Below are 9,502 nucleotides of genomic sequence, written 5' to 3' on the forward strand. Positions count from 1 at the left end.
AATCTCTCTTATACAGCTTAACTATTCGCCAACCAGGGGAACTCATTATAAGTTGCCTGAGCCACGTCAGTTAAATTGACAGCAGCTCCACTTCGTTCCTTTACTGGATTACAAAGCTTTTAGTCATAAAAGAGGGCTGATACCAGCAATCAGATAATACCAGAGGAACCTCATGTGCCTGTTCTGCATGTACCTTCTCTCTAATTTTTGGCCCCTCTCTCATATAGCATGTGTTCATTGTCGATCATAGCACATAGACTGACAAATAGAACGTTTATCCAAAAACTGAGCTACTGTTTCATTACCACAAATGAGTACAGTGATGATACTGTTACTGCTGCTCAAATTTGTTTATTTCACACTCACTTTTCATAACTTGATCTCAAAGTAATTAACGCCTACACCAGAGACATGATCGAATTTCATCTTCCAATGGGAGCATCTCACTCATTACTAGGAGAGAAATCGAGGTCCTTGAACTAGAAGGTATACATTTTGATCCCCATTTATGAATCAAGACATTGTCACAGTGAGGAGGTATATCTTAGAGCTGTACCACTGGGAACCTATTATTCCCAAGACAGCCACCCTTTGTAAACAGATCTAAGGGAAAAAAGATTCAAATGTCGAAGTGTTCACAAATGAGTGTCTGGTAACTGGGCCACCCATGTAGACTGATCATGTGGACATGATCCTAAAACTTGGTGCATGACAGAGCTCAACTTGATGCACTTTTAGGGAATTTTATTATAGTTTTGCCAACTCAAGTTCGGGTTTCCTGTCTGAGTGCGGCGAAATTTTTATATTTTCTATTACTTTAAAATCTCAAGGTACAATAGTCATACATAGGAAATAACCTGAACAATTAGCATCTGAAACAGAACATAGTACCAAACAAAGATATTCTTAAATGCAGATGTGTTAGATCTGTTATTCACTTAATGCTACAATCTAAAAGTCACAAATTGATCAAATAAAAAGATTCATTTTCATATGAAAAAGGAAAATGCCCTAAATACATAAGTTTTGCTTTTTTGCCTTAGTAAAGAAGCAGGTACCAAATTAAACACACACATACTTCGGAAAACATTTCTTCCTATTTAAAACAAGTCACCCAATGAGTGTGCAAAACTGCACTACTGCACTGAATCTAGATGATTGTATGAACTACTTCATACTTTACCCCTTGCAGCAGGACAAGTTAATGCACAACCAGTGAAACTGCTTTCTATATTCAGCTGTACAGCCCAGTACCAGAACTCATTTACAATGTGAAGCATCTTAAGGAGTAAGGCATGATAATCTACATATAATGGAAAGAGCTTGACGTCTACTCAAAATTATGCAATAGGGAAAAACCTCCGATGTTTCAGCTTCAGATGTATTTGGATTCTGCTGACTTCCTTTCCATCGTTATTGGGGAGACAGTCTACTATAAATCAGCATGGTCTCTCAGGACTTACCTCTGTTCTGTGTTGATTATTTTCACAAAATGAATGTAATTAAACAGTGAGGGGTGCAGAAGATAAAAGAGCGTATGGATTTTCAAAAGGAGTTAGTTTGAAGGTGCAAGCTGTTTTCAACAAGTAAAATCACTTCCTATCCTTTTACTGCTGTTAATGGAAACAGCAAAAAAAAAAAAAAGCTTTGACAAGCTGAATGACCTCAATGCTGTAGTGAACAATAAACCCACAATATTCCACAGGCCAAAAATATACTACCAACATTTTGTGAAGGTTTAGCTTGGTGCTTGCTGGCATTGTCATGGTAAAAAAAAAGTCAGGCAACGTCAAAGACATTCTAAACACTTTCGTTTCTTTAAATGATTTGTTTAGCAAAATATGAATAACCCAAACTGGATTTTCCTGTCTAAAATGCTGTAAATTCCTATATTTTATATTAGATTAGAATGTCAGGTACAAAGGTCATACATATAAACTCAGAAGTTCATTGACACCAGATGGTATCTTATAAACAGATAAAAGGGTGAAAAACCTGAACACTTCGTCACAAGCAGAACATGGTACCTATAAGCAATGTAGTCTAATCTGTTGCTCAGTAAACGCTACAACCGAGAATTTGCTTAGTCTCAAACTATGGCAGAATTGTTCATTCTACTGGTAAATACACAGATTCTCACCTTTTTCTTAGTCCAGCAGCATGTGAATGTGAAATAAGCAGTGTTCACTTAGTGCTTAGGGGCATTGTCACGGTGAAAAGTTTAAGGGTCCAGATATTTTTGGACATATAATGCTAATCTGCCCAATTGTCTTTTTTATTATGATTTACATTTTTGTCTTTTACTAAACCAGTCATGGTGTCATTTAAAGTATGTAATACACATCTTCGGAACAGGACCTTTTTTCCTTTGTTGAATAGTTTGATCAACTGAAACACAAAATTAGGTAAACATTGTCCATCTATTGACAGCCTCTGAATAGACAATGAATTCTGTTCTTAATATACTGCACTTTGTAAAATAAAATGTTGCTTTTTGACTGAATGGGATATTTTGTATACTTTCTCTGCTCCAGATGTTTCTACTGGATGTCCTGACAAATATCCAACAAACAAGTCACGATCATAAACCTGTGCTACACTATTTCCGTAATGGTTTTACAGCAAAACCATTTGTATCCTTATCCAAAAAAGCAATAAAATTGAGCAATTCTGTATTTCTTTGTGCGTGTGCCATTTTTTTTTAAAGGAAGCAGTGTGGTAAGTGTATAGTGGGTTTCTGTTATCTAGGTATGTGGTACATACCTATTGAATGCTAGCTATAAAATAGAAACACCACTTCCTGTAACAGAAAATGTAAGAACATGGTAAAGATGTCTTTGTGCGTCTCTCAAGTACCTCAGGTTAGAGAGATCTGTCCAAGGGGTTCAGGATAAATATATGAACTAGAACACCCTTTTTTCTTAATAAGATGATTCTACAGACCCGACATGAAAATAAGGAAGCATAAATGTAAGTAAACCATGGCACAGAGATAAGCAACATCATACCATGATGATACATTGCCCTATGGCCTTCCAAAGTATTTATTTTTAGTGAGGACTCATTATGACTAATTACTGCAGTCCATTTTTGTCTTAAAGGAAAAACAAATGGGTTTAAGTCAAGTCAAGTTTATGTCTATAGCGCCTTTCACAACGGACATTGTCTCAAAGCAGCTTTACAGAATTTAAAAATCAAGGTAAGCGATGTGTATTTATCCCTGATGAGCAGCCATGGCGACTGTGGCAAGGAAAAACACCCTTAGGTGTTATGAGGGAAAAAACCTTGAGAGGAACCAGACTCAAAAGGGGAACCCATCCTCATTTGAGTGACATCAAGAGTGTGGTTATAAATCTTACAACAATACAGAACACTGGAGAGTAAGAACTAACATGAGCACCGGAATATAAGATTATGAGTAATGTCCTACAGTTCTACAGTCTTATACAGTCATTTAAGATTATGGAACCAGGAGCTACTAATCAACTTATAAAACAGCTCAACATTTTAGATCATCATAGAACCAACAACCAGTTTAATAGCAGAAAATATCTATTTGGTGTTTATTAACAGTCATTGTCAAGATCATGAGTGGATTAATAGCAACTTGAAGGAGAGTCAAGATCAACACCAAAATAACGCAAAATCTATGTCAAAACTGAAAAAGGATATTTTGGTGGCCTGTGAAAACCTTTCACATTGCAAAAAGGGCGACCGCTTCTTAAAACTACAAACGTTCATGAACTGAAACATGCTTTTCTTTTGCATGTACCACCATCACATTACCATCAAGTTGTATCCAATATTCTGACAGACAGTATGCAGTACCCAGAGTTGCCTATTTGGCTTATGCAAATTTTACACGGACAGGAAGCTATTCAATCTGATTGAACTGCAACTCATTCCAACCATATACAGTGCAGTACACAGTGAAACGAAACAATTTTCTACCAGGACCAATATGCTATATCAGACGACATTAACAAAAAGGAACATGGAACTACGCAAAACTCAAAACTAACAACATAAAGTGCACAAATACACACTAGCAAAATAAATATAATATATTTTTTTTAATTAATCACTTTTGTTAAATATAAGTATGGCCTTTTAAAGTATATGCATCAAGGTTTGCTACAGGCATAAAACCACAACTTTGTACAACAATTTTAATGCCAAAAGAGTTCAAGATTTTTTTGTTTTTAAACTTCAACTAAACATGGGTTTCTGTTGTTCTAGCAGCCATGTCCAAATTCAGGACAGAGGTTAACTTGTCCAAACCTTCCGCATTATGATGTATAATATTATAACTTCCACCTAATAGTGGCAGCAGACTGTTTCGAGCCATTTAGCTCACAATCATGAGCCATTTTTGTCTTTACAGATCAGGAACATCTATAAGACAGTTGAGAAGTGTGACTTCAAAACAGTTGGATAGCAATACAATAAACCTGGTTGTATTCATAAGTGGATTTGCAAATGTTAAAAATTATAATTTGTTCATTTGTCAAGATACTTGGTGGTCCCTGAAATAGAAAGGGACCACATGCATTAAAAATGCTATAATAGACTCTATGCACAAACACAGCTGACATACAGTAATTCTGGTATAATCCCAGCTATAGATTTATAGATATATAAACAGACAGCATGAGAAGACTCACCCTTAAGGTTATAAATTCCTGACTGCCTGATATGATTAACGCCATTCACGGTAATCCGAGCTGCACCGGATGTAACTGAACTTGCTGAGACAAAAATATGGGATCGATCATGTAGAGATTATATCCTCAACATTTACCTGATATTAGACCTGATGTTTGATTTTATTTTTTTTATCTGATTTTCGGGCACTCCTGTTGATGCCCAATCGCCACCATATTTAAATTCATGTCGTAAATTCAGTTTGATTGTAAAGTGCGCTTGAATTAGTTACATTACATAACTAACGGTTTGAAACAATCAGGCCATTCTCCTCTGACAAGTTTTCACCCACAGAAATCCCGCTCACTGAATGCTTTTTCACACTATTCTGTTAAACCTCTAGAGACTGTAATGAGTGCAAATGAATTACTGCTACCAACAACCACACTACTGTCATTGTGATCTGAGATTTATTTCCCAATAATGGTGTGCTCACAGTGTCTGGTGTGTGCCTGGTGTCTGTTATTCAGATCAAGAGCTTCATAAATCACTATGCGAAAAACAAAAACCATTACTTCCACAGCAGAGATTTGTTAGGCTGATAGTAGCCTTATTCTGTGATCTAGCAAACCAATATCAGGATGTATTTATTAGTCAAAGCTTTAAAGCACTTCTATAAGTCGCTCTGGATAAAGGCTTCTGCCATAAATGGAAATTTTAATGTAAATGTAACCAAGCAGACATGCAAGCAGGAGAGAATAAAATAAAATAAAAAAATCAAGAAAGAAAGAATGTATGCATGTATGTATGTCCTGGAACAGGTTCTGTCAAAGATGCAATTTAACTACAGTAAAATTTTATGCAAAGAAAAACCATGTGTTGTACTACAAATACAGAGATTTACAAACCAGCATGTACACTGCAAATACATATCCTTTATAAAGGGGTTGCTGATATACACACAAAGAAATCTAAAATGTTTATTAAATGAAGCACTGGTCAGACCTTTACCACTGTCAACTGTAAATAAAATACCAATACCAGAACTCAGTATAATATCTAGTATCCTACAATAGTTCTGTGCTAACTTCCTTCTAATAATCAAGCTGATTACTGATTAGCCATCCACCTCACAGGATTTACATGTTGCAAGTCCAGAGAACAATGACACGCTTAAGTTGCTTTCCTGTCAGCTTGAACCAGTCTGGAGATTCGGCATCAACAGCCACACTTTAGAAAAGGTTACCGAGCTCACACCTTTTTTTTATTTTAATATTTGTTAATGGTAATATTTAACATTTATTAGCACCTGTTAAAAAATATTACATAGAAGCAGATATACCTAAAAATATTCAAACACTATTTTTACTTTAGCCTTATATGACCATCTTATTTCATAACTTGCTGCTTGGTTTCTCTGTTGTGTGCCACCGTGTACCCTGGGGCATTGTTTACCGATTGGTACATGCAGAGCAATGATTCAGCAAGGAAGGAAGTATGTTGTTTGCCCATTGTTTTTTTACTTCAACCAGTTACGGCATACTGTTTACCTAGATTTAAAAAAAAGAATAACTTATCGACCCTGATCAAAGTATCTGTGCCAAAAATCTTGGATAAATGTCTGGGCATGCAATAAAAACACCTGTTTAACATTTAAATGGCTACAATACTGAGAATATTCCTAATTTTGAAAACATGGATAGGCTCTGAAATAAATACCTGAAAAATTGGCCAATATGTTACAGACATGCTCAGACAGACACTGACTTGATTTAAATGTTTGCGATGTCACAGAAACCCTCTAATCATGCTTCATTTTCTAAGGCTAAAAAAATGTGGTTTGTTATCATGCTTTTAACATATACTTGTGGTCAAATAGGGCAAATTAAACATTTACTTCAAGATTCACCTGTGAAACATCTTATGTATATAATCAAATTGTGCACAAAAATCAAATAACTATATTCAAATTACATACTATCCAAGTTCTTCCAAACCAACCTTAGTAAACAATGTTTGAATTGACTTTGGACCCCGGGGCATTGTTATGTTGAAACAGGTTTGGGCCTTTTAGTTCTAGAGCTATCTAATTCTAAAATTGTAACTCTACAGCAGGAAAAAAGGTATTTTAGACAATCCAAAAAAAAATGGGGAAGTTTAAATTACAGAGGTCTTACCAAATGAGTATCACATCAGAAATTCAGAAGCTTTGAGTGCTTTCGATAATGCAAATGCACTGTGCATGCAAATGGTGCAAATACAGAAACAAATACATACAGACCCAATGGCTCACACATAAGAAATTAAAAAATTCAATAACGTTCAAACTAAATAACTTAAAAGAACAGTTAGCAGTTACCTTTTTATGAGAGCTGCCATGCTATATGTTCTGATAGATGTGATGATGACAGTGATGCTGGCTAATGAACTGAAATTCAATGGACAAGTTGACCTCTATAAATTACATTCCTGACCAAGCCTAGGCACAATATGCCATGGAGAAAGAAGTGTCATTTTAAAATTTAGATCTAAATCTCTATATGGGTTTATAGAGTCTGTTATTGTGTTTGGTTGCCAGTGTGGCCGTGCAAACGACAGAAAAAATAACACTTTCTTCATCCATTGCTGGACAAATTATGTCATAGATATGCATTACCAAGAAAGTATAAACAAAGGCTATCCAGAAGACATGGCCATAGCAACAGTAACAAGTTGCTTAGCAACTGACATTGTTAGATGCTAGAATGTGTTAGATGCACTCTAGGGGTGTGTTAGATACCTATAATATAATTCCAACCTGTAATACATTTCATACAATCTGCACTTTTTAAAAAATCTTATAAAACTTATATCTTAAGATGTCGCTGAACCAAACATCACTTAGGAATTCATGAAGTGCTTTCCAAAATGTTTTCTACGCATAGATGGTTTGTTGGTGGTCACTCTGTGCTTCAGAAACCAAATAAGGCAAAACTTTTCAAGTTGATAGCATGCAGAAGCTCCACAAAGTCACAAGTTTCTTACTTTTTGCAGAGCATAGCAGCACCTAAGCTGTGACTGCATCATGCTTTGTTGCTTTAGTGGTTAACAGTTTATTTGACACTTTGAACCTGCAAATTTGCTGAATTTGGAACAGGTTCTATAGATGAAAAAGTAAAGTAAACTAGTTCCTCATTGCATACAATGTGTGTGTGTGTGTGTGTGTGTGTGTGTGTGTGTGTGTGTGTGTGTGTGTGTGTGTTCCCACAAAAATGTTAATATATGACAGTTTTGGCCTTATAGAGACACTGGGCTTCTTTTATTATTATTTTTTTTAAATCCCCACCCCAAACTATTTATTTAAAATCTACGATTCTTTTTAGTTACTAATGTGGCGGTTGGGTTTACTTTCATGATGAGCATGAAGTTGCTGCATTAACAATAAAAGGCTTTTTAGAAAGTTCTTGATTATTAAGTAATAAGTAGATAAGGAAGGCAAAAAAAATGCATTCAACTCTTCCTCAACTGAATGATAAAGATCATTTACAAATGCATGTAGTCTAAAGTGCAACATTTCTCAAACAGATACGAAAGTAAACTAGCGTTATGATTTACGTCTAATACAACATTATTAAAAGCTAAACCCCATTATATATCTTTTAGAGGAGGTAAATGCAAAAAAAAAAAATTAATAATAAAAAAAAATGCACAAAGAAAATATAATAGAAACCGAAGGAAACGCAGAAATATTTTGGTCAAGTCTCGGCAGGTATCACAGCATCGCTAAGTGAGATTCTGAGTTAAAGCCAGGCTCTTACCTTAGTCCAGGGGGGACCACTTATCGACCATCACGCACTCGATATCAGCCCGATACCTAAAGTCAGACACCGGATTCACGTGCACTTAGACCGCACAAAGAAAACTTGCCAAACTCTTCCGGCTTCAGAGTTTAAAGGCGGCACCTTCTTTACGGTCACGTAGCTGCAGACTAGAGTTCATTTACAGTAAATTCACTTGGCTGGTAAACAATTTTTTATTTGATCAATTATTTGATCCCATATTTAATTAAGGGACATAATCTATAAACAGAGTACTAATGTTTATAATGATGAAACTCAGGAAATCATTATTATCTAGGAAATAATTTACTTCATTCCGTTATTTTTCCAGCAGCCTGAATAAGGGAAAAATACATAACAGGTTTTAAAGCCAATCCAGGGATTTGTGGGCAAAATCTAAATGATGGAAATACATTTATAATATCGAATAATCAGAATTCAGTGAACTTGTGTGGGCCTGTGTTAATGCTTAATTTAAATATAAATAAATATTTAGATATCTACAAAATTATTTCCTATATAATAATGATTATATCATAAACAGAAGTTTGTGTGTTCGAACGATTTTTAAGCTACAATTTTGTCAATTAATAACTAAAGAAAGGTAGCTATTGCTTTTCAAGTGTGTGGCGACATCTAGTGGCAAACATATGCTTTTGCAATAATCATGTATGTACAAACCCGATTCCAAAAAGGTTGGGACACTGTACACATTGTGAATAAAAAACAGAATGCAATGATGTGGAAGTTTCAAATTTCATTATTTTATTCAGAATACAACATAGATGACATATCAAATGTTTAAACTGAGAAAATGTATAATTTCAAGTGATAAAATTTCATTTCATTGCATCAACACATCTCAAAAAAGTTGGGACAAGGCCATGTTTACTGTGTGGCATCCCCTCTTTTTTTTTTATAGATGTCTGGGGACTAAGAAGACAAGTTGCTCAAGTTTAGGAATAGGACTGTTGTCCTATTCTTGTCTAATAGGCTTCTAGTTGCGCAACTGTCTTAGGTCTTCTTTGTCACATCTTCCT

The 9,502-nt window shown here is 35.2% G+C and overlaps 1 protein-coding gene across 1 annotated transcript in view; it reads right to left on the reverse strand.

The window, feature by feature from the left end:
• mical1 (microtubule associated monooxygenase, calponin and LIM domain containing 1) overlaps positions 1 to 8,577 on the reverse strand; it is a 34,662-nt gene extending 26,085 nt beyond the window's left edge. The window contains exon 1 of the mRNA XM_046869595.1: positions 8,442 to 8,577. The gene's annotated coding sequence lies outside the window, so the exon portion shown is untranslated. The remainder of the gene's footprint in view (positions 1 to 8,441) is intronic.
• Positions 8,578 to 9,502: the final 925 nt, after the last annotated feature.

Source organism: Silurus meridionalis, chromosome 16 (assembly GCF_014805685.1).
Source record: "Silurus meridionalis isolate SWU-2019-XX chromosome 16, ASM1480568v1, whole genome shotgun sequence".
Taxonomy (NCBI): Eukaryota; Metazoa; Chordata; class Actinopteri; order Siluriformes; family Siluridae; genus Silurus; species Silurus meridionalis.